Source organism: Ruditapes philippinarum, unplaced genomic scaffold (genome assembly GCF_026571515.1).
Source record: "Ruditapes philippinarum isolate M1 unplaced genomic scaffold, ASM2657151v2 ctg663_1_1_1_1, whole genome shotgun sequence".
Classification (NCBI taxonomy): domain Eukaryota; kingdom Metazoa; phylum Mollusca; class Bivalvia; order Venerida; family Veneridae; genus Ruditapes; species Ruditapes philippinarum.
The window spans coordinates 201,550-228,675 of NW_026864384.1; the positions used below are offsets into that span (position 1 = coordinate 201,550).

General features: G+C 34.5%; 1 long non-coding RNA gene across 1 annotated transcript in view; it reads left to right on the forward strand.

Annotated features, from left to right (window-relative positions):
• LOC132725415 (uncharacterized) overlaps positions 1-11,742 on the forward strand; it is a 31,905-nt gene extending 20,163 nt beyond the window's left edge. Inside the window, exon 3 of the long non-coding RNA XR_009625053.1 lies at positions 11,671-11,742. This is a non-coding gene — a long non-coding RNA (uncharacterized LOC132725415). The remainder of the gene's footprint in view (positions 1-11,670) is intronic.
• The last annotated feature ends 15,384 nt before the right edge of the window (positions 11,743-27,126 follow it).

Below are 27,126 nucleotides of genomic sequence, written 5' to 3' on the forward strand. Positions count from 1 at the left end.
CCTCTCGGGGAGCATCACCCGGTTCAATTGGTTCTTGTTGTCATTGACTTAGTGAAAATTTGCAATTTGTGTCGCACCATAGCTCAAAAAGTATTTGACCTAGAGTCATGAAACCTTACAGGAATGTTGATCAGCATGTGTAGTTGCGCACCTGGGTATTTTCATGTGGATATGTTAAGTATTTTTAGAGTTATTGCCCTTGACTTCATAAAAATTTACGATCACACGTAACTCAAAAAGTACATGAAAATTTACAGGAATGTTGCTCAGCATGTGAAGTTGTGCACCGGTTTCACTTGTGGATTTATTCTGTTTTGTCAGATTTATTGCCCTTGACTTAGGGAAAACCGTTCCATAATGTTGTGTTATTTGCTCCTCTAGTGCTTGAGTTAGAATCAACTAAATTTACAGGAATAGAAACTATCTAGGTTGTTGCATGCCTGCCAGCTCATCTGCCTGCTTTTGGGTCCTGTAAAGTCAAGGTCAAGGTCATTGTTGCCTAAAATCAGTCAGGTCACTGTTACTAAAAATAGAAAATAGGTTTCCAGTGAATAACTAGTTTGGAATAAGATATTTTTATGAAATTTGGTGTAAAGCAAGTTTTTATAAAATCCTCACTTGGGATGGCTTTTTGGCCCCCTAGGGTCAAGGTTACAGTTACTAAAAATAGAAAATTCATTATTCATGATTTACATTGCACATAGTTACATTGTTTGTTGCTTGTATTTGTATTTCAACTACAACATATTTATCTACTTTTGATTGATTGATTGATTGATTTTCTTTAGACCTGGCGGTCAAGGATAACCTACGAAAGTGCAAGCACTTATTTCCAGTAGGGTCCTTACCTCAGCAGACTGTAGAGATAGCTATGCGATACAAGGAAATCCGGGAACCAGTCCCTAGCTCTTATTGAATAGATTCCTTGGTTCTTTTACATGCCCAGTGTATAGCACTGATACATGCGAGGATTACCTGGGTTTCTTACCAGTAAACCTCTAGTTAGGTGGGAAACACTGAAAGTGTTTCTGAAAAATCCCAAGAGTGTTACCCAGGATCGAACCCGGAACCTCAGGAGTGACAGTCAGTGGTCTTACCAACTGAGCTATCGCGCCACCCATTTGCGCGACCTCTACAATGGTGATAATTGAAAACCTGGTTTCGTGGCATTGCCATTTTTCTTGTTTTTAGTTTTGTTAGAGTTATTGTCCTTGACTAAGTATAAATTTGCAATTTTCAACTTGTTCATGCATAACTCAAAAAATATTTAACCTGTAGGTCTGAAAGTTTACAAGAATGTTGGTCAGCCAAGTACTTATGCACCTTGGGGTTTGCTTGTGGATTTATTCAGTATTTATAAAGTTCTTGCCCTTGACTTAGTAAACGATTTTTAGTTTAAACTTGTGGCAGATGTAGCCTAAAAAATATTTGACCTAAAGTCATAAGATTGACAAAACAGTGGAGTGTGGGGGCACCCGTGTCCTATGGACACATTTCTAGATTGATAAAAAATGGCATGGAACTTCACATAAGGTTGAAATGAAGAAATAAGGATAACAATTCCATGGATGATAGCTTAAGAGCATTGTTATGAATGTTGTAATACAAACTGAGACTGAAACAATTTGGACACAGTAATAAATTGTTCCGATGTTCATTTTGTCTAGAAATTGAATAAACAGTAGTTTATAGGGAAGTGTTTCTCCTTGTCACGCTTAAAAATAAAACTTACAATGTCTACAAATCATGATAGATGTTTCACTAAAGTTGTATCAGACTGGTTAACATTTCACAATTTAAGTTTTAAGCTTTTCCTGGAAGTTTCTGTCATGCATGCTAGGAAGCTACGTCATATCTCGGATATATTTGTCTCTTGCTAAAATGAAATAAAATTCTCAAATAGTAAGTAACATTTGTAATTGGTTCTGAAGCTCAAGTTTGGATTTTATTAGATACTTTGCTTATGGTAAAAATTATGAAGGTCTTCAACAATTATCTCAGGATGAATTTCAAATATCCTGATATTTGCTTTTTCAGCTCAGTATTATTCCTTCTGATAAAATATTTCAGATTACTTACAGATTATAATTAATTATTTATTCACTATCTGCTGTTGGCTTGTTGAGGTAAAATATTATGATAGTCTGTTACAGGGGTATACTTTGTGTCCGTTCCATTACTTCTTTAAAGATCAAGGGGTTTTAAAAATACTTGGAACAAATGTTCACAATAATGAGACAATGTGTTGTGCACTACAACCAGTTGCCTACCTCCAAGGTCAAGGTTACAGTTGGATGTCAAAGATTAACATATGCTGTTAAAGAGTATATTTTGTGTCCGGTACATAACTTTTTCATAGATCAAGGGATTTTGAAATGATTTGGCACAAACGTTTACAATAAAACGATGTGTCATGCAAAACATTCAGTCGCCTACCATCAAGGTCACAGTTAGAGGTCAAATGTTAACATAGTCTGTTACAGGGTGTATTTTGTTTCCAGTGCATAATTTTCTCATCCATCAAGGGATTTTAAAAATATTTAGCACAAATGTTCACAGTAAGAAGGTGATGTGTTGTACGCATAACCCAGATGCCTTGCTTCAAGATCAAGGTCACATTTGGTGATAAAAGGTGAACATCATCTGTTTGAGGTTATTTGTGGTTTCCGGTCCATAACATTTTCATCTTTCAAGGGATTTTGGATTACTTGGCACAAATGTTCACAATAATGGGACCATGTGTCGTATTCAACAGCCAGACTCCTTCCTTCAATGTCAAGGTCATACTTGAGTGCTAAAGCTTAACATGGTCTGTTCAAGGGTATATTTTGTGTGCGGTATATAACTTTTTCATCAATCAAGGGATTTCAAAAAACCTTGGCCCAAATGTTAACAATAAAAAAGACGCCATGTCATGCGCAACACCTAGACTCCTACCTCAAAGGTCAAGGTCCCATTTGGTGGTCAAAGCCTAAAATAAACTGTTACAGGGTATGAAACTTTCATTGGTTGATGATTGATGACTAGACACGAAATATACCCTGTAACAGACCATATCCTGTTGGCTTTGAAATAGGGATAACAAGATAAGTATACAAATGTATTTCTGTTGACACATACACAGGAGTTATTTCATTATATTTCTTTAATGAATTTATTGTTACTGGCATGTGCAGATCTAGCAATTGATCAAAATTTTGCACTAAAAGCCCAGATCCATATGTCAATCTTTTGAAATAGCCCTTATTATTTTGTGCTCTAAGTAAAACTTCCCTTAGGTGGGGGATGTTGGTAACTGTTACAAATTCTTGTTGAATTAAATTTAATTTTGATCTTCAAAACTTGCAGGGAATATAAGTATTTTGACATAACATTAACTTGAAATGTCAATGTTTCAAGAAACCATTATTTTATTTTCTATTTGTCATTACTCAATATCAGTAAGACAAGTGGAAGATCTGAGGCTGTAACTGTCTAACAAATTCCATATCATTTTGTCATTTGCATGAAAAAGTTACTATGACTGTGGTGGAGCAAAACTATGTATTTGACAAACTGTTTTTTCTTTAGAAATTGTGTTGTTGATTGGCAATGGCATTGAAATAACTCCATATATTTTCAGATGGTATAATTATGTACATGTTTTACGAGAAATTCGAGAAATTTAGAGACATTCCTTGACATTTTAAAAGATTTAAAATATTGCCAAGTGGATCTTTGTGATATTCTTTGTGATGGATGTTTGGTGACATGTCTAATATCAAATGTAAAAAGGGATATTGTACTATGATCTTGTATATTCACTTCAAAAATGAGGATATTAAAAATATCACCTCATAGCAATTAATTATACTTAGTGATTTAATATTTTCCTGAAATGATAAACAAGAGTGTAAATGATTTATCTGACAAACATATTTTTATTAGTATGTCAGTAAGATGAGATTACATTGTTACCCAATTATTAGAACAGTTAATAAATGTATTCATCAATAATTATCTGTCTAAATATGGGGTTTCTGTAACTTTATTTCGAGACATACAGGTGAAGTGACACTTTCTGCACATGTTGATAGAAAATAATAATAAAACAAATGAATCTCATTGGTTATATTTAAGTCACTAGTAGCTTTCTCCACATGTTTTACAAGTCTTATTAAGTATTGAAAGATGTCTAGACCAAAGTTTTTTGCTAAGATGTAAGATGTACATACTTATAAATGTGAGTGGTATTTATGAAAACTGAATTCTTTGTCTCTAAGATAATTGTAATACATATGATTTTATTTGTTCAGCTTACTAAGCTTTTGAATTACCTTATTTTCTGAAATTATGGCATGTTTCTAATACTGTATTCCTAGAAATTATTTTTCGCTTTTTAAGTTAGCGCTTTTCGCTGTGGATACATTTACGAGAATTTTAGTATCTGCGAAAGAGTTGCATGTAACAAATCCGGAAACATTTGTAGCTCCAACCACATAACATTTGTAGCTCCAACCACATAGATTTTCATTATGTCATTATGAAGTACTCTGATGAAGTACCTATGCTTAACTGATATACATTTCAAGTTTAAAGTTCTGTATCCATTATTTACAGATTAAATGAAATCATATACATGTACATGTTGTTTACAGTTTGCATACTTTGAATGAAAGTAATTTTACTCGCTAAAAGTGTTATTGTTTGTTACAAGTACAATAGCAAATAATACCAATATGAATAAACCTTTTCTGTTTATTTTTAACAGTTAAAATTTATATAATTCAAACAATAAATTTGCTTTCAAAAAGTAAGGGACCGCCTCTGTGGTCGAGGGGTTAGAGTCGATAACTTCTAATCCAGTTACCTCTCTGGCGTGGGTTCGATCCCCGGGAGGTGCTTTGGTAGTTTAGCACAGAGGAAGGTAGTCTAGTACTGGTGTAACTCTCCAGGAACGATGGTTAGGAAACTACCCGCCTATATGACTGAAATACTGTTGGAAAAAGGCGTAAAATGAAACAAACAAAACAAACAGAAAGTAAGGTCATCATCAATCATACCATTATTTAACTCGACGTTTAAGCTCCATGCCTCCAGATGAGTCAAAATATTTCAATAAAATCAAACTTAAGAAAAATGTACTAAAATTTTAGGAAAGTAAAAAGATTCAAGATTCAAATACTATTTTACATGTTCTGTGCAATTAATGACTGATTTTTCAGTATTTACAACTAAATTTCTACTGCGTTACTAACGCAGTAAGGACTATTTATGCATATTTTGCCCACTTTTTGGTAATTTACTGGGGTTGTAAGTGCCATTGAAAATATGTAAATTGCTTCCTTTTGGTAACTTCACAATATTAAACATTCAGATACATTTTCAAAAAGTTCATGAGAATTAGGATGAATCTGGAGGTTTTAAGATTTTAAATGCAAATAACACTATATGTCATTTGAATGCATTTTTAACCAGGTTTTCAACGAAAACCGGGTTATTGTAATGCCGAAGTCGGCGGGCGGGCAGGCGGGCGGGCGGGCGTCAACTTTTGGTTTCCGCTCAATAACTTTAGTTTGCTTTGGCCTATTGACACCAAACTTGGTGTGTAGGTAGCTTATATCAAGAGGCAGCTTGGGATTGCTACCCAGGTGTCTGTGATCAAGGTCAAGGTCACTGTTACTAAAAATAGAAATTCAGTTTCCGCTCAATAACTTAAGTTTGCTTTGGCCTATTGACACCAAACTTGGTGTATGGATAGGTAATATCAAGAGGCAGCTTGGGATTGCTACCCAGGTGTCTGTGATCAAGGTCAAGGTCACTGTTACTAAAAATAGAAATTCAGTTTCCGCTCAATAACTTGAGTTTGCTTTGGCCTATTCACACCAAACTTGGTGTATGGATAGCTTATATCAAGAGGCAGCTTGGGATTGCTATCCAGGTGTCTGTGATCAAGGTCAAGGTCACTGTTACTAAAAATAGAAATTCAGTTCCCGCTCAATAACTTGAGTTTGCTTTGGCCTATTGACACCAAACTTGGTGTATGGATAGCTTATATCAAGAGGCAGCTTGGGATTGCTACCCAGGTGTCTGTGATCAAGGTCAAGGTCACTGTTACTAAAAATAGAAATTCAGTTTCTGCTCAATAACTTAAGTTTGCTTTGGCCTATTGACACCAAACTTGGTGTATGGATAGCTTATATCAAGAGGCAGCTTGGGATTGCTACCCAGGTGTCTGTGATCTAGGTCAAGGTCACTGTTACTAAAAATAGAAATTCAGTTTCCACTCAATAACTTGAGTTTGCTTTGGCCTATTGACACCAAACTTGGTGTGTAGGTAGCTTATATCAAGAAGCAGCTTGGTATTGCTACCCAGGTGTCTGTGATCAAGGTCAAGGTCACTGTTACTAAAAATAGAAATTCAGTTTCCGCTCAATAACTTAAGTTTGCTTTGGCCTATTCACACCAAACTTGGTGTATGGATAGCTTATATCAAGAGGCAGCTTGGGATTGCTATCCAGGTGTCTGTGATCAAGGTCAAGATCACTGTGTTAAAAAAAGAAATTCAGTTTTAGCTCAATTACTTGAGGTTGCTAAGGCCTATTGCAACAAACTTGGTGTATGGTAAGCTTATATCAAGAGGCAGCTTGGGAGTGCTACACAAGTGTTTGTGATCAAGGCCACTGTTGCTAAAAATAGAAATTCACTTTCCGCTCAATAACTTAAGTTTGCTTTGGCCTATTGACACCAAACTTGGTGTATGGATAGCTTATATCAAGAGGCAGCTTGGGATTGCTACCCAGGTGTCTGTGATCAAGGTCAAGGTCACTGTTACTAAAAATAGAAATTCAGTTTCCACTCAATAACTTGAGTTTGCTTTGGCCTATTGACACCAAACTTGGTGTGTAGGTAGCTTATATCAAGAAGCAGCTTGGTATTGCTACCCAGGTGTCTGTGATCAAGGTCAAGGTCACTGTTACTAAAAATAGAAATTCAGTTTCCGCTCAATAACTTAACCACTTGCCACTTAGATATCTGGGAGCAAGGTCAAGGTAATTTGCTTACAATAGAATATTCAATATCTACTCAATAACTTCAGTGCACTTTGACCTATTGATTTCTGTCACATCAAAACTTGGTCGTTGAAAACCTGGTTTTCGTTGCATTGCGGCGCTTCTTGTTTTTTTTCTGGTATCCGAGAATTACATCAAAATGGAATTAGATATAGATTGTTAATAAGTAAAATTTAAAGATTTTGTCTGATGGTATGCTTTTAGTCTTGTCTTGCAGGTATAGAGTGGACAAATACCGAAACCTTATTGTGATAATAGTAATATATATGCTCTTTATCCCCAGCGACTTAATATTCGCAAACTTCGTGGTCACTATGATTGTGCGAAAGTTTATCTCCGCGAAAACGCCATCCTTATAAAAAAATGCGAAATATTGGCTCCGTGAAAGTTTCTAGGAATACAGTATAAGCTCCATGAAATAATATATAAATACATACATTTTACATTAACCATTTAAGATTGAAATATACTCCTTGCCAGAAAAAAAGAAGTTCATAACAATTGCATTATGTTATTGATTGAGGAGTCCAAGATTTTAGTTTGACCTTTTATCAAAGAAAAAAAATTAGAGGTATTGTGACAGTCATGTTGGCATTCCTGTTCCCATCTCCTAAACTTTAACCTTGATCATAACTTTTTAAATCCCTAATGTATTGTCTTCATACTTGGCCAAAACAACCCTTGGGACAAGTAGACCAGACGAAACTTGACCTTCATAAATGACCTTGACCTTCAAGGTCAAATGTCTAATTTTTGCTGACTTTTGCTATTTAAGTGGCTATAACTTTGTTATTCTTCAAACTTGAACACAACAATCTTCTAGGATAGACCTTCAAGTAAACTAGACAGATGTTGACTTTCACTCATAAATGACATTGACGGTCAAATTATTGAAATTTTCTTTTTTGCTGTAACTAGCTATAACTTTGTTATTAATGAATGGATTTCATATTTAGATACGACATTCTTTAGGACAATAATGTACTGAATATCAAACTTAAATTGACCCTGGCTTACTTACGACCTTGACCTGAAGGGTTAAATTATTGAATTTAAAAACTGATGATAATTGCTATAATTGACTGTAACTTGGTAATAAATCTTCATATTTGAAAAAACCTTTTTGGACAAGATCTTCTAAAAGGTAATGAACTGACCTTAACCTTGAGCTTGAAAAAACCTTGCCTGTCAAGGTCAAATTATTGAATTTTGGTCAAATTATCATTATTTTGTTATTTATATGAGATCTTTATTTGAGGTCAAATTAATGAAATTCTTGTGCAATGAGATTTGGACCAGTTTTAGATGTAAAATTTAACATTGATATTAGCTAACCTAGATTCTAAACTGACCTACTTTTGAACTTTGACAGCTGACCAAGATAATTTGAAAAGGTGACCTACTTTGATGTCCTTTGATCATGTTCATAGTTTTCGATGTAAAATTGAACATTGATATCGGTTGACCTAGATTTTGATGAAGTGGCCTACTTTCTTGTCTCATGTTTTCAGATGTAAAATTGAACATTATGGAAATGATTCATACTTTGACAAAACAACAATTGTGACTAGACCTACCATTTAAAATTGTTAAAAAAAGGAATAAGTATTTATTTTCTTTAATTTAAAAAAAAAAATTTTGTTTCAACCTTGCATATGTTTCCTTTAAAAAGGTAAAAAAGTCAAGCACGGCCTGCCTCACAGTGGCTCTTGTTGGATCTTGACATGATATATGATCGAGGTATTGCCTCTTTGACCAGTCTATTGATATATGCAAATGTTTCATATCTTTCAAAATGAGTGCTATAAGTTAAAAAAAAATATTGTAAAGGGTATAGATAAAGCTTTCTTCCTTGCCAAAAACATTATAAAGACTATTATACAGCAAAACTAAAATATTGGCAATCAACATATCATTAAAATATGTAACAAGAGGTTATGATATTAAGATAAATATAAACATTAATAAAGATGAACCAGGCAATAATCATTTGTTGGTAAGTGGATAAAAAGGAAGAAAAAGAAATTCTTGAAATAATTCTGTGTTTGCATACAAACAGAGAGAACTAAAATCTTTTATATTGCTCATATATAACCTTTCATATATTTTTCAGAGCTAAGTGATTTAATTTCTTATTTTATGCAAATAGGAAATGTTACCAGATGTTTTATTTACTTGATAAGATTCTAACAAGTAACTCAAATATGTCCGGCATGAAGTAAATTATACTGACTCTCTATCTTTTGAAATAAAAATTAACCAACAAATATGTTTGGCATGAAATACACTATACTATCGTGTATCTTTTGAAACAAAAATCTACCAACAAATTTGTCCGGCATGAAGTACACTATACTGTCGCTGTATCTTTTGAAACAAAAATTTACCAACAAATATGTCCAGCGTGAAGTACGCTATACTGACCAAAACATATGTCCAGCATGTTCCTATACTGTCACTGCATCTTTTGAACAAAAATCTACCTACAAATATGTCAAGCATGAATTACACTATACTGTCGCTGTATCTTTTGAAACAAACATTTACCAACAAATATGTCCGGCATGAAGTACAATATACTGACCAACAAATATGTCCAGCTTGAAGTACACTTTACTGTAGCTTTATCTTTTGAAACAAAAATTTACCAATAAATATGTCCGGCATGAATTACACTAAACTGACTCTCTGTATATTTTGAAACAAACATTTACCAACAAATATGTCACAAGCATGAAGTACACTATACTGAACAACAAATATGTCCAGCTTGAAGTACACTTTACAAGTCACATGTATCGTTTGAAACAAAAATTTACCAGTAAGTATGTCCGGCATGAAAGTACACTATACTGTCTCTGTATCTTTTGAAACAAAAATTTACCAATAAATATGTCCGGCATGAAAGTACACGATACTGTCTCTGTATCTTTTGAAACAAAAATTTACCAACAAATATGTCCGGCATGAAAGTACACTATACTGTCTCTGTATCTTTTGAAACAAAAATTTACCAATAAATATGTCCGGCATGAAAATACACGATACTGACCAACAGATATGTCCAGCATGAAGTACACTATACTGTTGCTGTATCTTTTGAAACAAAAATTTACCAACAAATATGTCCAGCATGAAGTACACTAGACTGTAGCTGTATCTTTTGAAACGAAAATCTACCAACAAATATGTCCAGCATGAAGTACACTATACTGTCGCTGTATCTTTTGAAACAAAAATCTACCAACAAATATGTCCAGCATGAAGTACACTATACTGTCGCTGTATCTTTTGAAACAAAAATCTACCAACAAATATGTCCAGCATGAAGTACACTATACTCATCAACAAAATTAATATGTCCAGTGTGAAGTACACTAAACTGTCGCGTATATTTTGAAACAAAAATCTACCAACAATATGTCCGGCATGAAGTACACTAAACTGTCGCGTATATTTTGAAACAAAAATCTACCAACAATATGTCCGGCATGAAGTACACTAAACTGTCGCGTATCTTTTGAAACAAAAATTTACCAACAAGTAATAGATCATTAATTCAGTATTGATTGAATAAATTATAAGAAATATTATTTAAGTTTATCGGTCTTAAATGTTGTCTAGATTAATGTACATGTGTTTCATGTATGTTATATTGGCATTTAGGTTGACAATGTTGATTAAGCTTTATCTCATTTTAGGAAACAGTGTTGCAACATACAAAATGCATGTTTTTAATGGATTGAAAATTGTTAAGGAAACAACTCCTGATGGATTTGATTTCACATTGCAGTTATTTTATTTATCCCAACTTGGTGTAGGTGTGAAAGAAACAATAGATTTAACAATAACTGACTGTTGTAATTGTGAATAATGTTCCGAGTTTCCAATTAACACACTTTTAATGACTCAACAAGAAACTCGCCTGAAAAATGTTGTAATTGCCCAGTTTTATTTGAGACAGTTTAACTATTTTCCAAGTAGATAACTATTTTACTTTGTTTAGATGTCTGAGATTTGATCAATGATCAGTTTTCACTCATTCTCATTTTTATTTTGTTTATGATACAAATACTGTTAAGTGAAGCATAAATATTATTTGTAATATGTAGAGATGTTAAAAATGGTTATGCACAAAATTTAAAAAAAATTAATCTAAATTGGCCAAAGTTAGTGTATTGTGAGTGTCTAACAAGTGGCTGTTTTGGTTGGTTTGTCCTAACTTTCATGTCATTACAGTAATGACATGTGCAGTGTTTGGTTGAGGATTTGAGATTAAAATTGATGACTGGTATATTACTATTACTTTTAAGATAGCTTTAGTTTGACTACTAGTATATTGAATTTGCTGTATTACATTTTATGCTATTTAATATGACGGTTTTTCTAATTTGGTGTCAATTTCAATTATATAATACTAATAGTTTATAATGCATATAATTATTGTAATACATGCTATAAATTAATTCAGTAATCACATGATTTGTACTATGTAATAAGAGTTTATTTTTAGAAACATAACATAAATATAAGTTTGATAATTTGTTTACAGAATAAACAGAATAAAACCTCAACAAATGACTATGTATTGTATGTGGACTATTTACTTTATATTCAGGTACAGAACGTGACCAATTTGCCAAGGCAGGAATAGCAGCTAGTATTGCAGTTCTCATTGTCATAGTGATTGTCTTTGTAGGAGTCACCATTGTTTATTATAGGTATGTTATGTTTAAAAATGGTCCTGTAATAGTAATAAACAAGAGATTTGAGCATTTCCTCACAATAACTATCAATTTGATCATCCCATCAAAAATTTCCTTAATGACTAAATTGCAAAGCTCTCATCAAAATGTATTCTTTACCTGTTGCCCATGCTTTGACTTTTATTATACCCCCGGAACGAAGTTTGTGGGGGTATATAGGAGTCACCTTGTGGACCTTCGGTCAGTCCAGCGAACCGTTACATCCGGAGCATAATTTGAAGACTAATGGTTGGAATTCAATACAACTTAATACAACGATCTTGTACATTGAGAGGAAGTGCAGTGCACAAGAACCATAACTCCATCTTGACTAATTACAGAGTTAGTGCCTTTTGATACTTTTCCTTGTCCCATGCATAACTTGAAAACTACTGGTTGGAATTCAAAACAACTTCATACAATGGTCAAGCACAATAAGAGGAAGTGCAGTGCACAAGAACCATAACTCTATCCAGAGTAATTATATAGTGATTGCTCTTTGTTACTCTTCCTTGTTGCAGAGCATACTGTGAATTCACATAAATTCGTGGGCATGAAATTTCGTGGTTTTATCAAAAAGGGCATTTTCGTGGGTTCTTAAATTTGTTGATTTTCATTTTCTTGTAGTCCCCGTTATGTGTATATGCAAAAACAACATTTTTCCCCGACATTTTAGAAAGCAATTGAAGACATTTCATCGATGTTTCTTTCAAGTTTCTTAAATATTATATAATGTTAAATATTATAACCCTAAACTATTTATTGATTAAACCTGTATCTTACCTGATTATCTAAATATCTTCGCAACATGATAACCGGCTGCATATTTGTGATATATAGACGCAAGATTAGAAAAAAAACATTGTAAGACGTATTTGTTGGTATTAAAGTTGGTTGGAGCTTAAATTCATGGATTGACCAACCCACAAAAACCACGAAAATTAGTGCCCCACGAATAATAAAAGATTTTGCAGTAACATAAAATCTAGTGGTTGGAATTCAATACAACTTCATACAATGGTCAAGTATTCTAACAGGAAGCACAGTGCACAGAAACCATTACTCTTTTTTGACTCTTTTAAGAGTTTTTGCCCTTTGTTACTTTTTATTGTCCAGTGCATAACTTGAAAAGTAATGGTTGGAATTCAATGAAACTTCATACAATGGTCAAGGGCAGTGAGATGAAGTGCAATGCACAAGAATCATAACTCTATTTGGACTAATTACATAGTTATTGCCCTTTGTTACTGTTTTTGTCCAGTGCATAACTTGAAAACTAGAAGTTGGAATTCAACACAACTTCATACAATGTTCAAGCGCAATGAGAGGAAGTGTAGTGTACATTATAACCATATCTACATGTTCAGTATTTGTAGAGTTATTGCCCTTTGTTTCTTTTCCTTGTCCAACTTCATACAATGGTCAAGCGCAATGAGAGGAAGTGCAGTGCAGTGTGTCGCGTCCAATAACCTGTCCCTACCTCAAAGGTCAAGGTCACACTATCATTTTGAAGTTTCACATTATCACAATTAGAGTTAATAGGTACACATAATTGTGTCCGGACTGTAACTTTGTCTTGCACTAAAGGATTTTTAAATAACTTGGCATAAATGTCTATCACATCAAGACGATGTGACGCCTTAAATAACCACGTCCCTACCCTCAAAGGTCAAGGTCAAACTGCCTTTTTGAAGTTCAATTTATCACAATTAGAGTTTATAGGTACACATATTCGTGTCCGTACTGTAACTTTGTCATGCATCGAAGTATTTTAAAATAATGAGACATAAATGTCTACCTCATCAAGATGAAGTGTCGCATACAAGAATTATGTCCCTAGCTCAAAGGCCAATGTCACACTAACATTTTGAAGTTTCACATTATCACATTTAGAGTTAATAGGTACACATAATTGTGTCCGGACTGTAACCTTGTCATGCACTAAAGGATTTTTAAATAACTTGGCATGAATGTCTATCACATCAAGACGATGTGACGCCTCAAATAATCACGTCCCTATCCTCAAAGGTAAAGGTCAGACTACCATTTTGAAGTTATCACAATTAGAGTTTATAGGTACACTCATTCATGTCAGGACTGTAACTTTGTCATGCATCGAAGGATTTTAAAATAACTAGGCATAAATGTCTCGTCCAAGACCCATGTCCCTACCTTCAAGTTCAAGGTCACACTTGTAGTTTAAAGGTACTCATTCTCTCAAGAAAAGTTTGAAGATACACATTCATGTTTGGACTGTAAGACGATGTGTTGCGTCAAAAAAAATACGTCCCAACCTCAAAGGCCAAGGTTACACTAACATTTTGAAATTTCACTTTATCACAATAAGAGTTACTAGGTACACACATTTGTGTACGGACTGTAAGGTTGTCATGCATGGAAGGATTTTAGAATAATTTGGCATAAATGTCTACCACATCAAGACGATAAGTCATGTCCAAGAATTACGTCTCTACCTCAAAGGTCAAGGTCACACTATCATTTTAAAGTTTCACATTATGGCAATTAGAGGAAATAGGTACACACATTCGTGTCTGGACTGTAACTTTGTCAATAACAATAGAAATGGCCCCTTATTCCAATTTGGCCGGATGTCCGTCCATAACACTTTTGTGTCCGCTCCATAACTTTTTAACCGCTGAAAATTTTTTGAAATAACATGGCACAAGTGATCACCATAATGAGACAATGTGCATAGCACAATAATTGGGTTGCTACCCCCCACTTAAAGGTCAAATGTTAAAAAGTCTTCATTTCATAATAAAAAGTCTACATTTCGTATACGCTCAACTTTTTAACCTCTAAAATTTTTTGAAATTGGTTGGCACAACTGATCCCCATTATAAGACCATGTGCAGAGTGCAATAATTGGGTTGCTACCCAAAAGGTCAAGGTCACACTTTAAAGTCAAATGTTAAAAAATCCACATTTCGTGTCCCCTCCATAACTTTTTAATCGCTGAAATTAAAAAAAAAATAACTTGGCATAATTGATCACCATTATAAGAACATGTGCAGAGTGCAATAATTGGGTTGCTATCCCAAAGGTCAAGGTCAAACTAAAAGGTCAAATGTATAAACGTTTACATTTCGTGTCCCTTCCATAACTTTGAAACCTCTGAAATTTTTAAAATAGCTTGGCACAAGTGATCACTGTTATGAGATAATGTGCAGAGAGCAATAATTAAATTGCTACCCCCAAGGTCAAAGTCACACTTACAGGTCAAATGTTAGAAAGTATACAAATTTCGTGTCTGTCCATAACATTTAAACCGCTGCAATGTTTTTAAAATAACTTGGCAGAAATGAGCACCATTATGACACCATTGGCAGAGCACAATAATGAAGTCACAGCCCTGAAGGTCAGGGTCACACTCATGAGTCCAATGTGAAAACATCTGTTATTCATGTCCGCTCTATAACTTATTTACAATTCAAAGGTTTTAAAATAACTTGGCACAAATGATCCCCACCATGACACAATCTGCAGAGCTCAACATCAAGGTTGTTATACCCAAGGTCAAGGTTATATGTTCTCCATAACTTTTTGACTTAAGATTTTAAATAACTTGGCACAAATAATCACCATTGTGAGACTATGTACTTATGATATGCATGACACAACATCAATGTCATGGTTGGTAAATGGTCAAGAAGTACACATTCATGTTCACTGTGGAAGGGGATTTAACTGTCCTTCAGACTGCCTTGTCCAGTTTAAATAGATCATGCAGTTTGTTTAAATTCAATGAAATGTAATTGCTGTCACAATTTACCGCATATAAATCAAACATTTATTTGTCACTATACAAGGGGTGATCCATAAATTCGTGGACACCCTGCATAAAACAAAAAGTAATAAAGCAAATCACATGAAATTCTAGTATTTTATTAAGTGAGCATATGTCGGCAAATTCTCAAAATATGGTAAAGATTGTACAAGAAATATTATAACTTTGTTACTTTTTAAGGTATCTACTTCAAATATATACTTCTTATCATTACATACATGTTGTGTGACAAGGTTCATAACTCTAGCATGACTATTTCTAGAATTATTTCCCTTGATCTTGGAATTTATTTTAACAAATGTTATTTTTTTACTATAACTTAATACATGATTACACATAACTGATTTTTCTTTCATAGTTTTGTCCTCCTTACTGTGTCCAGTATTTTATTAGTCGAGCTTGGCTGTCTCCTGTGACAGCTCTTGTTAATAAAGCTATTTTTAGCACCTGTTCTTTAAAGCACGAGTGTAAAATAACTGCAACTTCAAAATGTCTTCTGATACTGACAGAATGACGTCATACACACCAGAACAACGTTATTATAACGTTTTCCGCAATTTTCTTTGTTTGCTCAGGTTTTACATGTGTTTAAATGAGATGGAAACGTTTACATAACAGAGAAAAAGTAAGCTGCGCCGCGATTTTGATACTTAATGTTGTCGTATATAGATAAAAAATGCAATTGGTGTTTTAAAATCTTGTCAATTAATTAAAAAAGCATTGATTACTAATATCCAAAGAGTTCACCTCGGTAGGACGTCACGTTATGGAGATACACACATTGTCCACGAATTTTTGGATCACCCCTCGTAGTAATCATTAGATTTTTGTGCCACCACTATAGGTGGGGGGGATTTAGATTTACCCTTGTCCGTCCGTCCGTTCCCTTTTTGTGTCGCACGTAGCTCAAAAAGTAATTGACCTAGAGTCATGAAACCTTACAGGAATGTGGATCAGCATGTGAAGTTGTGCACCTGGGTATTTTCATGTGGATATATTTAGCATTTTTAGCTCGAGTATTCACAGAATAATCAAGCTAATGCAGTCACCCATTTGTCTGCGTCCCTGTGGTTAAGTTTTTGCGTGCACGGTGGTATCTCCATAACTACTGAAGGGAATGGATTGAAACTTGTTCTCTGTGATTATCTAACATGATTGGCACAAGTCCTATAACTCTGATTTGCTTTTTTGCATAATTATGCCCCTTTTTTCTACTTAGAAATTCTTGGTTAAGTTTTTGCGTGCAAGCTGGTATCTCCATAACTACTGAAGGGAATGGATTAAAACTTCACACACTTGTTCTCTGTGATTATCTAACATGATTGGCACAAGTCCTATAACTCTGATTTGCTTTTTTGCATAATTATGCTCATTTTCTACTTAGAAATTCTTGGTTAAGTTTATGCGTGCAAGCTGGTATCTCCATAACTACTGAAGGGAATGGATTGAAACTTCAAACACTTGTTCTCTGTGATTCTCTAACATGATTGGCACAAGTCCCATAATTCTGATTTTTGCTTTTTAGTATAATTATGCCCCTTTTTTGACTTGGTTCTTGGTTAAGTTTTTGCATGTTAGCAAATATCTCCATAACTACTGAAGGGTTTGTGCCTTTTTTGGAACAATTTTATGCATTCATAATAATAAAACAGTGATTAACTCGATAAAACATCATAATAACAAGCCTTTGTACCTTTTCGGACAATTTTACGTATTCATATAGGTCAGCATTATTATACTCAATGAAACACACTTGTGACAACTTTTCGAATAGTCGAGCGTTACTGTCCTCCGACAGTTCTTGTTAGAGTTATTATTGCCAAAATAATTAGTAAAAATTTGCAATTTTCAACTTGTGTCGCACGTAACTAAAAAAGTATTTGACCTAGAGTCACAAAACCTTACAAGAATGTTGCTCAGCATGTGTTGTTGTGCACCTGGGTATTTTCGTGTGGATATATTTAGTATTTTTAGAGTTATTGCCCTTGACTTATAGTAAAAAATTTCAATTTTCAACTTGTGTCGCACGTAACTAAAAAAGTATTTGACCTAGAATCATGAAACCTTACAAGAATGTTGCTCAGCATGTGTAGTTGTGCACCTGGGTATTTTCGTGTGGATTTTGCTAGTATTTTTAGAGTTATTGCCCTAGACTAAGTAAAAATTTGCAATTTTCATCTTGTGTCGCATGTAACTCAAAAAGTATTTGACCAAGAGTCATGAAACCTTACAGGAATGTTGATCAGCATGTGTATTTGTGCACCTGGGTATTTTTTATGCGACCGCAGCACCTGGGTATTTTCGTGTGGATATTTTTAGAGTTATGTGCTTGACTTAGTAAACATTTCCGATTTTCAACTTGTTTTGCACGTAACTAACAAAGTATTTGACCTAGAGTCATGAAACCTTACAGGAATGTTGCTCAGCATGTGTAGTTGTGCACCTGGGTATTTTTGTGTGGATATCTTTAGCATTTTTAGAGTTATCACCCTTGACTTATAGTAAAAATTTACAAAATTTAACTTGTGTTGCACGTAACTCAAAAATTTTATGACATGTAGGCCTGAAAGTTTACAAGAATGTTGGTCAGCATGTGTTCTTATGCTTCTTGGGGTTTTCTTGTGGATTTATTCAGTATTTGTAGTATTTGCCCTTTACTTAATAAAAGATTTTTAGTTTTCAACTTGAGCACATGTAGCCAAAAAAAAAATTTGACCTAGAGACATAAGATTGACAAATCAGTGGAGTGTGGGGGCACCCGTGTCCTATGGACACATTTCTAGTTTTTTTATCCATTGACTGCAAGTATTTCATCAATTTTTATTACTTTAAAGTATCAAATATTGTTTAAATCTCAATTTGTTTGATTGTTTTCGTTATTTTCAGCTAATAAAATTTTATTTGTCATTTGTTAATACATTTTTTTCAGGAGAAGGAGAGGTGAGAGACTGGACAAAAAACAGAGAAGTGGTGTTAATGGAAGTCTGCTGCCCGAAAACCATATTGTGAGTTTAACCGTATAATGTCATAATATATCACCAGTATAATTATACAGTGTCACATATTTGCTTTTGTGACAGCCTCTCATATATCCATAACTGCTATAAGTTGAACCATTTTAAGTTATATACCGGTACTTGGTATATGACATTTATACGTTTGTGCATAAAGTTATCACTTTGATTGTTATTAAAGCCACTGGCCTCCAGATGGTAAAATGGACCCCCATCCAAGTTTTAGTGCAGGATGGAGGGCAATATTTGAATAAAGCCGGAGGCTGAGCATGTACAAAATAGCATTTCATTTTGAATCTATGGTTTAAGTTGCGTATTCTCCCGCTATAACACGGACATGCGCGTGACTACCGGAAGTAATTACCGGAAGCATGAAACACATGTTTTCACTTATTTAAAGAGTGTTTTTTGTTGCAATAAAGCAACTTAGGGAGGGTTAAAACCTCTCTATATTATATAATAAGACATTAATTACACACTATACAGAAGGGAGGGTTTGTACATGCTCAGCCTCCGGCTTTTCTGTGAAATCATTTGTATTCGTGGGCATAAAATTTCGTGGTTTTATCAAAACGGGCATTTTCATGGGTTCTTAAATTCGTGGATTTTCATTTTCTTGAAAAAAGATAAGTAATGGAAAGAATCTTTCACTTAATCACCGCGTTGTTTTACTTACCACGTGTATATAACACAGCTCTTGTCAATAAATTTAATTCTTGCCTGTGACACAGTTACTGCCGGTAATTGACTGCAATTAGCACGTATGTGTGACATGATATGCAGCTCCATTGGTAACACTGCCCCTATAATCCGCAAACATCGCATAAATTATACGACATCTGCCACTTTTTAACCAGCGAGTAAAAAAGTTTACACCCTGAATCAGTCCCAAACTACACACTACGTCACATTGACTGAGTTAATTTATCTGCATATAAATTAATAGCGAGCTCGATGAGCTGGCCCGAAGTGAAATAAAATAAATAAACAAAGTTTTATCAACGTTTTCAAAACTCGTTATTCATTTAACGACATGAGCTGAACCATATTTAACACAGTACGTGTGACGTCACACGCACTCAGAATAAAAATGAGCGATTATTTCATACTATTTCACGATAAAAGTACATCGAGCTCGCTTTAAGGCTTTGCCTTTTTCATATTACGAGTAAGTGGCTCAATACAGTTACATATGTATGTGTGCATCTAGTAAAAAGATGGCGGCTTCTTTGATATTTTCGGAATAGCAGTCACACAAAGACATATTGAAATTTAATTTAAGTGGATCTTATAACTAGTCGTGTAAAGTTTTATCGGCGCTAATTAATGCACTGGGTTCCCATTTTTAGCTCACCTGTCACAAAGTGACAGGTTGAGCTTTTGTGACCGCTTTTCGTCCGGCGTCCGTCCGTAAGCTTTTACTTTAAATGACATCTTCTCATAAACCACTAAGCCAATTTCATCCAAACTTCACAGGAATGTTCCTTTGGTGGACACCTTTAAAAATTGTTCAAAGAATTTAATTCCATGCAGAACTCTGGTTGCCATGGCAACGGAAAGAATAATTAAATATCTTCTTAAAAAAAACCTAAGAGCTAGAGCTTAGATATTTGGCATGAAACATCTTCTAGTGAGTGTCTACCAAGTTTTTTTCAAATAAAAGCCCTGGGGTCAAAATTGGCCCCGCCCCAGGGGGTCATTGATTTTCCCTATATGAACATAGTAAAAACTTAAAAAATCTTCTTTTAAAAAACTCAAAGAGCTAGAGCTAAGATATTAAGCATGAAACATGTTCTAATGGGTGTCTACCAAGTTTGTTCAAATAAAAGCCCTGGGGTCAAAATTGGCCCCGCCCCAGGGGGTCATTGATTTTCCTTATATGTATATAGCAAAAACTTAAACAAATCTTCTTTTAAAGAACTCAAAGAGCTAGAGGTAAGATATTAAGCATGAAACATCTTCTAGTGAGTGTCTACTAAGTTTGTTCAAATAAAAGCCCTGGGGTCAAAATTGGCCCGGCCCCGGGGGTCATTGATTTTCCTTTTATGTGTATAGCAAAAACTTAAAACTCTTCTGTGGAAAAAACCGAAATAGCTAGAGTTTAGATATTAAGCATTAAACATCTTCTGGTAAGTGTCTACAAAGTTTGTTTAAATAAAAGCCTTGGGGTCAAAACTGGCATCGCCCTAGTGGTGTCATTGTTTTTAACTATATGTGTATAGTAAAAAACTTTAAAAATCTTCTTTGAAAAAACCCAATGAGCTCAGAGCTTAGATGTTTAGCATGAAACATCTTCTTATGGGTGTCTACCAAGTTTGTTCAAATAAACGCCCTTGGACTAAAATTGGCCCTGCCAGGGGGGGGGGTCTATATACAGGTGAGCGACCTCAGGGCCATCATGGCCCTCTTGTTACTTGATTATGTCACGTATTCTGTCTAACACAATCAAGTAGCCTACAATGACCAAGTAGTCCCCAAGATGTTTATACAACAAACATTTGTGACAGCAAACTGAAGACATACAATCGATTTTTCTTTCAAGTTTCTTAAATATTGCAAAACTTAACTATTTATGGATTTAATTTGTCACTGACCTGATTACTAGTATTAGTATACATTCATACCACAAAAATGGGCCAGAAAAGCGCCGACGCATGTTGTGATATATGTAACAGAGACAAGGTAAGAAGTATTTGTTAGGATAAAATTTTGTCGGGTCTTAAATTCGTGGATTGACCTATCCTCGAAAACCACGAAAATTTGTGCCCAACAAAGAATAATGATTTAACAGTATTCAAATAATGCCCTCCATCCTGTACTAAAGCTTGAATGGGGGTCCATTATTTTTCATCAAGCCTTCGGCTTCACATATACAAAATAGCATCTTTAAAGGCAACAAAAAACAAATATTTTCCAAGTTTAATACCCAAAAAATATTCTATGTTCCAAATACAGCATCATTATATGAAATACCCGATTCTAAGTTTCTACAAAATAAAACTTATGAAATTTTTTAGAAGATTTCCAATCAGCAGTTTTTTAAATCTCCCTTATGCCTAGGTCACAAATAAAACGGGCGCCATCTGATTAAACGATTTTTAAAAAATCGGCAGATTTTTTGATGTCGTGGACGCCGGGCGATTTTAAATCTGATACCTTGGGTGGTCATAAATGAAACAGTCGTCGGGCGATTTTGCCCAGTAGATTTTACAGAAAGAATTGAACGGATCAGGCGGTCGCCGCCCGATGTCCGTACGGCGCCTGTGCAATTTAAAAGTGAATCGGACGGTTGCCGCGCGGGCGTCGGGCGACAATGACTTTACATTTAATGACATCCTAGATAAATCAGCTAGTTGTAATTATGCCAGCTAAGAAGTCAGCTGCCAAAGCCAAGGGGAAGGCCAAGGAGTTGGTCCGTGTTGTTGACAACGAGTCACCAACGACCAGTATCGAGGCCGCAGATAGCGAAAATCAATCAGACATTCGCATGGACATTGAAGAAAAAATTCATGTTTACTAGTATTCAAAAGAAATTCAAAAAAATATTTTTGAGGCAATTACAACTTCTTCAAGCTAAAATTACAACAAACACAAGCAGCCCGGTCGCCGGATGACAAAACGATGACCGCCCGGTGCCTGTACATTAATCGTCCGGGTACCGGGCGATAATCGTTTGACTACTTGTCTCTATTCAGGCACCGGGCGGGGCCCGGCCGATGTCCGCCCGGACGCCTTTTAAATCGGACGCTGTTTAAGTAGAACAAAAAATCGCCCGATCAAAAAAATCATCGCCCGGTCGCCGCCCTGCGACCGAACGATGTCCGCTCGATGATATTTATACTCAGTGACCCCAAAAATTATCGTCCGGCCGCTGTTAGCTTTTAAGTATTACTTAAAACTCGAAGGCGCCCGCCCGATGAGCAAAATTTTCAGCTGCTGCTGTCCGATAGTCACTGCCGCTGGACGGACGCCGGCCGATATTGCGATTGTTTGGAGAAACAGACGCCGCCCGGCGGCATTTTCTTATTTGTGACCTAGGCTTTATTGAACATCCTTTATTATAGGCAGCCGAAGCTGATGCTCCAATATAAAATGTCTATATGAATGCGTCTTATATCAATCCGTGCTAAACTTAAAACATTTTTTAACCATCTTGCCAAAATGCTCGAAGAAACAGCATTAAAGGTAACATATGAAACAAACACCTTTTTACTTTTTCTAATATTAGCAGTCTTTTTAACATAATAAAGTAGAGTATGCATTGGACAAATATTTTCTTCCAGATAGATAATGCTCTATCCTTATAGAGTAATATTGACCTGTCTTGGATGTCTTCAAAATATCAGTGAATGTAAAAACAACTGCCTGTTGTTGAATAAACATATTGTCTAAAGTTAAAGAACACAAAGTCTGAGCTCTTGGTGCAGTTGCAAGAGCAATCAAGGCTAAGGTTTTAAAAGTTAATAATTTCAAAGATAACCTAGATAATTGCATTAACTTTTGTAAATAACACAACACAACAGAAACATCCCAAATCATTATATAACGCGGTTTAGCCGGTTTATGTAAAAATACACTTCTCATGAATCTCACAATCATTTTGTTGTCACTACACCATGTGTTTCCCAATAAGGACAATGTTTGCATTAACATTGCTTTATGAAGATTTATAACCGAATAAGACATACCAGATTGAAATAAAAAATACAGGTAACTCACGACTACACCTTCAGACTAACAAATTAGACTGGAACATCTTATAGAATTCCACATATACCATCTTTTCCAGGCACTGCTATACTGTTTTTTTTTGTGCCCTGTGACCAAGATTCTGCGATGAAATCTACAACATTTGATGAAATTCCCTTACTCGGCAGGCTTTCCCTGAGAACACCACTCCAATCATTTTTAATTTTCTTCCTAATGGGTGTAAGGTTCCATTGTGTGAACCAAAAAGGAACAACCATTAGAGCTCTATCAACCTTATCAACAATAATTTTATTTTGTACTTTCCCAATTAAATTAAATGGAGGAAAGATATATGGTATCATATCCTTCCAGGATAATGAAAAAGCATTAACTGCATAAGCCCCTGGTTCTGGAAACCATGAAACAAATTTAGGTAGTCTAGAAGCAAAAAGGTCTATGTTAGGCATAAATGTTTGTCTACATAACCTTTCAAAAATATCTTTATTCAATGTCCATTCAGTGGAATCTGAAATTTTTTTAGAATAATAATCAGCACTATTTAATTTACCAGGGTCATATACAGAAGAAATATAAATATTTCTACTTAAACACCATTCCCATAAACATTTTGAAAGGCCATCTAATTCCAAAGAATTCATACCACCAAAATTATTTATGTAAGTTACCACTGAAACAGAATCTGAATGAATCTCAATATGAACATCACAAAATTCATTGTTAAATGCTTGCATGCAGTAAAAAACTGCAAGAAGTTCCAAATAATTAATATGATAACCACATTCCTGATTTTTCTTTCTGCCTTGCGTGTGCAAGCCAGCTATCCCACCATAACCTTCCATTGACACATATGTAAAACACCTTCTGGATACAGAAATAGGCCTGATTCTTTTACTGTTTTTATTCTTGGCGTTTTTCAACCACCATTGAATTTCTTGAATACTTTTCGTAGACAAACTAACTTTATTATTGATATTCATATTTTGACCTAAACCTATCAACTTGTCTCTTTCAAGGGCTCTATATGTAGTGGCCATTCTAAAATTGCATAGAAAGAACTAACTATCACACCTATAAAAGATGCCAATTTTCTGACCAAAACAACCTCATGTTGCAATAAATAGGATGCTTTCGACATAATTTTCTGTACTTTTTCATCAATCAAAAATACCTTGAACTGAACTGTATCAATAATATGACCAAATAAAATAATTCTCTGACAAGGGATTAGTACAGACTTTTTCTCATTTATAGTAAATCCTAAACTCTGCAATGTCTTTGTAATAGTAACCATATTATTCAAACACACATGTGATTAATAGAATCATCTATATAATAAGAACAGCGTATATCTTGCTGTCAAAACCAAGCAAAATGGGACGTCATACTTTAGTAAACAAATATGGGGCTATTTTCAAACCAAATGGTAAACATACAAATGAGTATAAAATAGAATTGAATGAAAACTTAAAATATTTCCAGTGTGAAGGATGTATAGGTATAGAGAAATATACATCAGATAAATCAACTTTTGTCATTAAATCATTTTGTTTAATCAAATCCAAAACAATAGAAAATTTTTCCTGTATAAAATGACTATACTGGGATCCTACATATTTACCGGACAAAAGCTATTACTGCTGAATAAGTGTTTATTTTTTGCTTCGATTAAAAAATCATACAGTCTGAATCATACACACACTTTCTATTTCAAAGTAAATAACAACAAAACCACTCTCAGATAAATATTGTTGATTCAGTTCTTTATCTAATAACATGCCCTTCTGTTTACTAGTTATTTCATGACCTGGTCATGCCGGGGAATAATCTGTTCTGGGCAGGCCCAAATATGTAGACCCTTAATGTTTTTTTTTTAAATAGGTTTTACTTTTAATTTCTTTTCAACGTTACCTCAAGAGACAATCGTAACATAATTTAATGATAAAAAGTTATTCTAAATTTAGTCTAAACAGTATCTCGTTGTTGTCTTTTACAAAGAAGTGCAAATTAAAAAACATATAAGGAAACGGGTTATGCCCATGGGAGGAAATTTTACATGAAATGTAAATAAAATAGATTTTATGGCTTTTGTAACATGCTACATGATGACCAAAAAGAAACTGTATGACAAAGAACAGATTTCCATTTGAATATTAAAATGTTTCATACGTTTAAGGATCATGAAGAATCAATACGTTAATTGAGTTAATAGTGTTAATAGTGTTAATTTCAATTACACCCTATATATTGGCCTCTTCATAACAGGCATGGCTGCCGTGTCTATTTCTAGTGACATACTGGGTTTTTCAAATATCTTAACCTTGCCATTCAATAGTCGTAGTTTCCTTGCTGATTATTTAAAGATTAATTTCAATTCACGACAAAAATTTTTGAAACACAATGTCCGGTAAATTGAGTTGTTTACACGACTTTTTTCCTCTAATAATGCCCTACTTTAAAGACACATTTCTACGGTCAAATGTTTAACTTCATGTTTGATAAAAGAATGTTTACGTGCATTAGGAACCCAAAATTAATTTGGGTAAAATTCCATTCTTTTTATGCCCCCGCCATGTAATGGCCGGGGCATATAGTGTTACCCTGTTCCGTCCTTCCGTCATTCCGTCATTCCGTCCTTCCGTCATTCTGTCATTCCGTCATCATCAGTTTCCGTTCATTATCTTAGTAGCGGTTGCACACATTCAACTCAAATTTGACATATGGATATGTCATGAGAAAATACAGGTCAATTTCGAATTTGGTCATGGTTCGATGATTTTTGGCAGAGTTATGCCCCTTTTAATTGAAAATAATATGAAATTTTCAGTTTCCGTTCATTATCTTCCCAACGGTACAACACATTCAACTCAAACTTGACATATGGATATGTCAAGAGAAAATACAGGTCAAGTTCGAATTTGGTCTTGGTTCGATGATTTTTGGCAGAGTTATGCCCCTTTTACTTTAAAAATAATATGAAATTTTCAGTTTCCGTTCATTATCTCCCCAACAGTACAACACATTCAACTCAAATTTGACATATGGATATGTCATGAGAAAATACAGGTCAAGTTTGAAGTTGGTAATGGTTCGATGATTTTTGGCAGAGTTATGCCCCTTTCACTTTGAAAATAATATGAAATTTTCATTTTCCGTTCATTATCTCCCCAACGGTACAACACATTCAACTCAAATTTGACATATGGATATGTCATGAGAAAATACAGGTCAAGTTTGAATTTGGTAATGGTTCAATGATTTTTGGCAGAGTTATGCCCCTTTCACTTTGAAAATAATATGAAATTTTCATTTTCCGTTCATTATCTCCCCAACGGTACAACACATTCAACTCAAACTTGACATATGGATATGTCAAAGGAATGCACAGGTCAAGTTCAAATTTGGTAATGGTTCAATGATTTTTGGCAGAGTTATGCCCCTTTCACTTTGAAAATAATATGAAATTTTCAGTTTCTGTTCATTATCTCCCCAATGGTACAACACATTCAACTCAAATTTGACATATGGATATGTTTTTGAAATGCCCAGGCCAAGTTCCAATTAGGTCATGCTTCAATGATTTTTGGCAGAGTTATGCCCCTTTTACTTAAATAATATGAAATTTACAGTTTCTGTTCATTATCTACCCAACAGTGTTACATATTCAACTCAAATTTGACATATGGATATGTCAAAGGAATGGGCAGGTCAAGTTGGAATTTAGTCATGGTTCGATGATTTTTTGGCAGAGTTATGTCCCTTTCACTTTGAAAATAATATAGATACATCTTAGGAATAAG